We start from the raw sequence: 7,599 nt of genomic DNA, 5'->3' as shown, positions 1-7,599 counted from the left end.
ACATATTAATATATAGCAAAACAATAATGATGCAAAAAAGTGCCTTTCTTTAATTAAATATTAGACCGCTTGATGAAAAGCGTAGGCTATATTTCTGGACCATAGCGGATCTTGAATGGCAAAGTTGCTTATGAAAAACTGTAGTCTGTTTTGATTCTGACTAAATTATCGTAGCTTTACAAATTTGAGTAAAGTATAGTTTATAAATCTAAATTAAATACACCTTCTGCATTAAATTGTGTTATGCTTGAATATGTATATGCAGATCTTACTAACATTTAAGTCGCCCTGTGATTAATGAATTGGCATTGTTGTTCTAAATATGCATTTGCTTTACTTGAAGTCCAAAATATTCGCGTGCATCATGAGTAGTTTGGCAGTTTGTGGCATGTCTATTCAGCTAGGTGTTGCGTTAATGTGTTAATTCAAACTAGTACGATGGATGTTAAGATCGCTATAAATCATAAACAATGATCAAGGGTACGTGTTCATTACCGGATGTGACACTGGCTTCGGAAATATACTGGCAAAACGCTTAGATCGCAACGGCGTGAACGTCATTGTTGGATGTTTGACGTTAGACGGTACGGTAGCGTTACGTTATGCGTGTTCAAATACGTTGAAGACGATAAAGTTAGACGTAACGAGTGAAACAAGCATCCGACAGGCTAAGGAAGGCTTCCTTAAACTTCTACCAGCTGGGAAATGTAACGTAGCAATTTATACAGCGTTTCTTTGATAACAATAGGCTTTGCCCAAAATGAGTTAGGCTTTGGAATGAAAAAAGGAATAAAGGAGTACATAAAATTCTAAAATAAAATCAATTAAAAATCATATATCGCATCAATTCTACTTATCTTTGATGTACAAGTGAGTCATCGTTGTTTGAGCGCACAGATAAGATATGCATTCCAAAAATGTGGCGATCGGTATGACAAAAATTGACAAAGGTGCAAGCAATAGTCACTTAGAAAATAAACTAATCGTGTAATGCTATAAAAATTGTTTAATTATGCACATGTGTTCTTGCCTGCTACATTTATAAAAATAGGTTTAATAAGTCGCTTTATATAAAAGTTATTTCAACTATTTAAGCTTCGACGCAAATTATGTCGTTTTATTTATTTATTTATTTATTTATTAATTTTTTTATTCTTGATACTTTATTTACCTCGTCCATAGGTATGTGCAGGTCGAGGTCTTTCTGCTCCATACCGTACATACATTTTTGTGTTAGTATGAGTAAACAGTAAACAGTGTTGTAATCAATTGTTAGAATATAACATCCTTATACATACATATACAGTATACCATTTACACATGTTAAATGAAGAGCAAATGTAATGTTAGGTTAAGCATATGCACAAACTATTTTCATTGTGGAAGTATTGAAGCATCGGACAAGTGACAATTTATTAAGTATTTTCAAATGGTTGATTGTGGAGTTTTTAAAAGATAAAGAATATTCATATTATTATATTGGTTCAGCAAACAAACTTACAATTGCCCAAGACTGTAGTTCCGTTTCATGACACTTATTTTGAAAGACAAAGTCAGGCTCATTGTAAGCCCTTGTATGGATGGAATTATCCCCTTTCTCTGTCAAAGGTATATATATTTCTTCAATTCTAGCATAAGAATATTTATATCAATCATATTACTTTTTGTACTTCCCAATATCATTGTTTTACAACTTATTTCTGAGTGTTTTTGCACATTATGTGCACTTAAAAATTTAACAACATAATTCACAATTCTCTGTGTAAAACAGCATTCCCGAAACAGATGTTTTATAGTTTCCTCATTTTCTTTACAAAAAGTACACATTTTATCTTGCAAAATGTTCATTTTATACAATTGAGATTTAGTTCATAGGACTCTATGCATTATTCTTGTTTGAAACCAGTGAGTGTAAGTATTTTTGGAAATATAAGATACGAGACTATGTACTTTTTTTCCATTCGATATTGTTGAAAAATGTATTCCACTTATTTCGGCAAGTCTGTATATCAGAATTGATAATAAAAGTTGTATAAACATTTTGGTTTGGGTTTTGCGTAAAAACTATGCTATTCAAGTAAGACGGTATAAATGCACATTCTGTATTTGGCTTTTTTATAATTTGAAGGTCAGAATGACTGAGAAAATTCTTCTAATCAATCCTTCATAAAATAAGAAGTTGATCTTTGTGCCAATATAATTCTCTAAAATAGATTGTTGTAAAAATTGTCCAGATGTGTTTACAATATCCCTAACAAATCGAATTCCATTGTCATACATGAATTTATTATATATACTACCAAGGGCGTAGCTAGCATTTTTTGAGCTGTAGGCCCGGATATGATACATCAAAACGGGGAGGGGGTCCTCCCCATGAAAACTTTTAAATCCTATAACGCCTGTGGTGAGATTTAAAGCATATCTAGACAAATACTAAGATAAGAAAATATAAGACTTTGGTCTGTTTTCCTTTGCTATTTTACTGTTTTATCTCAATGTCAGAGAACTAAATTTTACTGTATTATCGTTATACCAGAGAACCAAATTTTAAAACAATGTGGAACAGAGCAGTGGCGTTCCTGAGGCTATTTCAGCTATACGCACGATCGAACAGCGAAGCTGCGAGTGGGGGTAGGTACGGAAGGGGGTCTCCCCTCCTGCTTGGGTGGTTTGGAAAAATTAATTGCAGATGGTGCGTTTTGGTGTTATCTTTCAGCCACCTTGGCAATTTTATTCATCAATTTCTTGCTTGAAAAAGACCGATAAAAGGAAATATTTTATAAAAAATTGTCAACAGCAAATATACTTTGGACCATAATTTGTTTGCTTAGTTTAGTGTCAATGCTTAAAATCAAAAACCTTATTGCGAGGGAGAATGGATCCGTAGTTGCATAGGTGTGTGAGGGTATTCAACTCTATTGCTGGCGGGAGTATGGGGTTCTCCGCTAGAAAATTTTGGAAATTTCTTTGCAAAAGGTGTAATTTGGTGTTGCATTTCAGGCACATTTTGGCAATGTTTATCCTCGAATTTTAGCTTGAAAACATTGAGAAAAATAAATATTGTCAATAAACATTGCCAACTGCAAATATACTTTTGACCACAATCTATTAAGTTTGAGTGTCAAGGCTTTATGTCAAGAAGCCTATGACTGAGAGTGAATGGGTATGTTAATGTGAGGAAATGTTGCTTCCTCCAGAAAATGTTGGATTTCATTGCAGAAGGAGCGTTTTGTTGTTATCTTTCAGCGACATTTGGCAATTTTATTCCTCAATTTCTTCCTCTAAATAAAGTAAAGGATTAAGCATGTTTTCCATGGAAACCTTTTCCATGCCCATGTATTTGTTGCGACTCTGTAAAAATGTAGTGACACCCCCACGGCGTGTGTATTTGTTTAGACGAGGCGTGAAAACCTGGTGCGACGTGGCGCCAAAAACTAAGCCCGTAGTTATTTTCTGCTGTAACTGATTTTATTTGGGGTATTTGGTAAACAGAAAATTAAATTCGTTTTTAATAAAACTGTAAAAGAAACACTCTTTGAATGAAACAACAGCATTCTCGCTGAGTCTTGAGCGAGCATACTAAACTTTGATTTAACTCGTAGATCCATGAAACGACTTACATTAAGGGAAATGTAAAGCTGTGAACATTTCCCCACTTATCTGTCAAAAGAGCTAGCTTATGAGTATCATTTAATGAACATCCATTTACAATTTTCGCGGTCATAAACATCATTCGGAATGTTTATTAAAAATCCAACGATAATCGATTACAACTTACTGTAGTGAGTAGTGTTGAAAGGTAGACAAGTAGATCTACATGTAGATCTATGTAAACTTGTAACAGCAAGTCACGTAAAAGAAGCGAGCTAGAATCTATTCACGTAGAGTTGATAATTGGAAGATATGTCCTTTGAACACGACCAGAATCCATTGTCTGAGGATTATGTCAATATGAAATGCAGATTTCTAAAACCTCCCCCCACCCCCCAGGGTCAACATTTTAATGTGTTTTGCGAAGTTGAACCACTTTAATTTTTTCATGTTTAACAAAAAAATTGTAGGCCCGGGCCTGCTGTGCCTAATAGCAGCTACGCCCCTGACTACTACTAAGACCTATTTTAAAATTGTGGTTATAAAATAAAGGCATGTTAAGTATATCTTCACATTTGCAAACAACTTTCTTACTGATATACATAATGTTGCATGTAAGAACATCTTTCCAAAAACTATTCGCATTAAAAGTGCGTTAGCACATTCCGAAATTTTTACTTATCGACTTTTAGCTGCCAAGAGTAATTGAGCTCTTAACTGCCGTGAGTAACTGTTTGGCTAAGCAAAACAACAACGCTTACATAAGTTCGTAGAGCAATATTATTTAGAATGACTCTAGCACGTTTTCGAAGATTAAAAACTAAAATCTCAAGAAAACAATATACATGTACGTTGCAAAAGGTATTACATGTACGTGCATTTTCGTCAAATCATAAGTTAAATGTATTCATGGTTGCTATCAAACATGTAAATTAAAAATTAGAAAGAATTTATTCTACAACTGAGAGGAATTATTGCATGTTTTTGCGATGTGGAAAAACATGTTAATTAATGGGATCTTTTCAAAGATCCGCACAGGCTAATCTGGGATGACACTTTACGCACATGCATTATGCCCAGTTTTCTCAGAACGCGGCTCATATGTTTAGGAACTACACGGATGCAAACGGATATAATCATGCACTCAGTGAATAAATACCCAACAAACAGAATAACGTTGTAAAAGCGTCGTAATAACGTTTTATCACATGGAAAACTACAGTCATATAATATTAACTATTTATCACCATGTAACCATTACGAATATTTTTATCTTACACATGTGTAATATACGTTTTAAGCGTTTTCATTAGCTTAGTTTTCGTTTATTGACCAATCGCATTTTGTTATTTTGTTAAAAAGACGTTGCAACGTCAAATGACGTCACGAAATGTAAACAACTTTCGGGATTTATCATTATGTTTGCGTAAATATTTATTTAATTTGCTCATTTAAAAGCACGTGATAAAAAAAGATCTGGCACTCGTTGTCATTTCATGCCATATTTTATTAAACTCGTCCAGGAAATTCGTAAGTAATCTCGCCAAAGGCTCGCTAAATGCAACCTGTATACACATAAACTGTAGCTGTGGTACACTACAAAACAAATCAATCTTTTAATTATTTTTTTACAAGATCACAAAACAATCCAGAAGTTATCTAACAAAATCAAAAGTGAACAAAGAAGAATTTAAGTTTCAAAACTTCCAGTATGTAACTAATGTCTAAAAAGCAGATATGCATTTTTTTTACCTTTTAAGTGCAATCATTGATAATAATTAAAATTGTTAATAGATCTGACAAAATATAGAACAATTATATAAAACAATACTGAAGCTTTATAATAGCATTTTTTATAACCTCAAAACTTTAAATTTAATAAATAACAAAGCCTTCAAAATCCGAGAGCAGGAAGTTAAGACTCCCATTTATCAGTAGTTTACGAAAGCCATGTCTGTTATTAAAACAATTGTTCATTTAAAAAAATGTCAAGAAAATAAACATTGTGATATTACAGACAATATCAACACATAATACATTTATAGATTACAATTATTCAAAAGTGTATTCCAGTATAAATAATATTAATGTCATTTTTGTCGCACCTTAAATCACACACAACGATAAAAAGTTTCACGTTGCCTTTGCCAATCTACATAGTTGTTTTTTTTTAAAGTCATTGATTTCGTTGTGATACACAGAAAATTATTCCTCACACTAAGAATACATGTACAATGATGTACATGTACATAGGATAAAAAGGTCTATGTTCCAGTTTACATAACTCTGCAAAAATAACATGACATATACAACATGTATTGTTTTATAAACAACATCATTTCTTCATTTTAAAAGTCCATAAAATCATTTCTGAAAGATAGGTGCAAACAATTATATCAAGTACTCCCCAACAATCTTTGTTTGGATGGGTACTTATAAAGATTTGCTCTCTGATTCTTGCCCTACAGCCACATGAATCTCTTCTTTCTGGCCCGTAACCTGGTCTGGCATTTTTCCTGTAAATGAAGCACAAACTACAAGTAATTAATAAATGTGAAGTATAAAAACAATTGGCAACCCATGTTCTCACATGGAAAGGAGCACAAAAGCAAGTATATCTGCACTTAAAAAGAGCTGTTGTATTATTTCACAACACACCTTATGCTGTAATCCACCACGTTGATGAGTGTGTGTTTTAAGAATTTCGAAACACAGACTTCGGCCACGGACCTAGTCATTTTGGATACCTTAAGTATTCCATCTGAGAGCACATGCTTAAAGTTTGTAATAACCATTTAAGGAACTATGATTTATATCATTAATGTATAAGTTTTTTATACTATTAAACAAAAACACAACATTTTCTTCTTTTAATTCAATATTACATATTATAAGAACAATTTTGTTGGTTTTTATCTACTTCTTTTCAGGTTATTTAATAACCTGACCAAACTACAACCATATCACAACGCTGCAATAACGTTATGGGTTTGCTGGGTAAGCCCCCCAACTTATTTTTATTTAAAGCGCAAGTTCCAAAATAACGGCTGCTTGCATGGATCATCTGTCGCAATTATTTGCTATGGGGAGGCAGAGCACCTTCGAATAGTTAAATTAAATTTTCCTAGTTCTTTATCAATCTGAAATAGCTGTGTATCTCAAATTGAGAAAAAAAGCAGGAGCTAAGAATGTATATCCTTATGCGACAATGCGATAGTACGATTGCGACAATGCGATAGTACGATGGCGACAATGCGATAGTACGATGGCGACAATGCGACAACGCGATAGTACGATGTCGACAATGTGATAGTACGATGGCGACAATGAGAAAGTCATCTCGTACTGTCGCCATCGTATCATCGCATTGTCGCCATCGTACTATCGCATTGTCGCAATCGCATTGGGGCACTGTCGTCATCGTATTATCGCACTGTCGCCATGGTATTGTTTCACTGTCGTCATCGTATTATAGCACTGTCGTCATCGTATTGTCGCACTGTCGTCATCGTATTACCGCACTTTCGCATTGTCTCATTGTCGCCATCGTACTATCGCAATGTCGCCATCGTATTCTCGCACTGTCGTCATCGTATTATCGTATTGTTGCCATCATACTATCGCAATGTACGATGACGACAATGCGACAGTGCGACAATACGATGGCGACAGTGCGATAGTACGATGGCGACAATGCCATAGTCATATCGTAATGTCGCCATCGTAACATCGCATTGTCGCCATCGTACTATCGCGTTATCGTTCTGTTGCCATCGTATTATCGCATTGTCGCCATCGTACTATCGCACTGTCGCCATCGTATTGTCGCACTGACGTCATCGCATTGTCGCCACCGTACTATCGCACTATCGCATTGTCGCCATCGTACTATCGCACTGTCGGCATCGTATTGTCGCACTGTCGTCATCGTATTATCGCACTATCGCATTGTCGCAATGTCGCCATCGTACTATCGCACTGTCGCCATCGTATTGTCGCACTGTCGTC

Source organism: Dreissena polymorpha, chromosome 13 (genome assembly GCF_020536995.1).
Source record: "Dreissena polymorpha isolate Duluth1 chromosome 13, UMN_Dpol_1.0, whole genome shotgun sequence".
Lineage (NCBI taxonomy): Eukaryota > Metazoa > Mollusca > Bivalvia > Myida > Dreissenidae > Dreissena > Dreissena polymorpha.
This window is presented reverse-complemented; position numbering follows the sequence as displayed.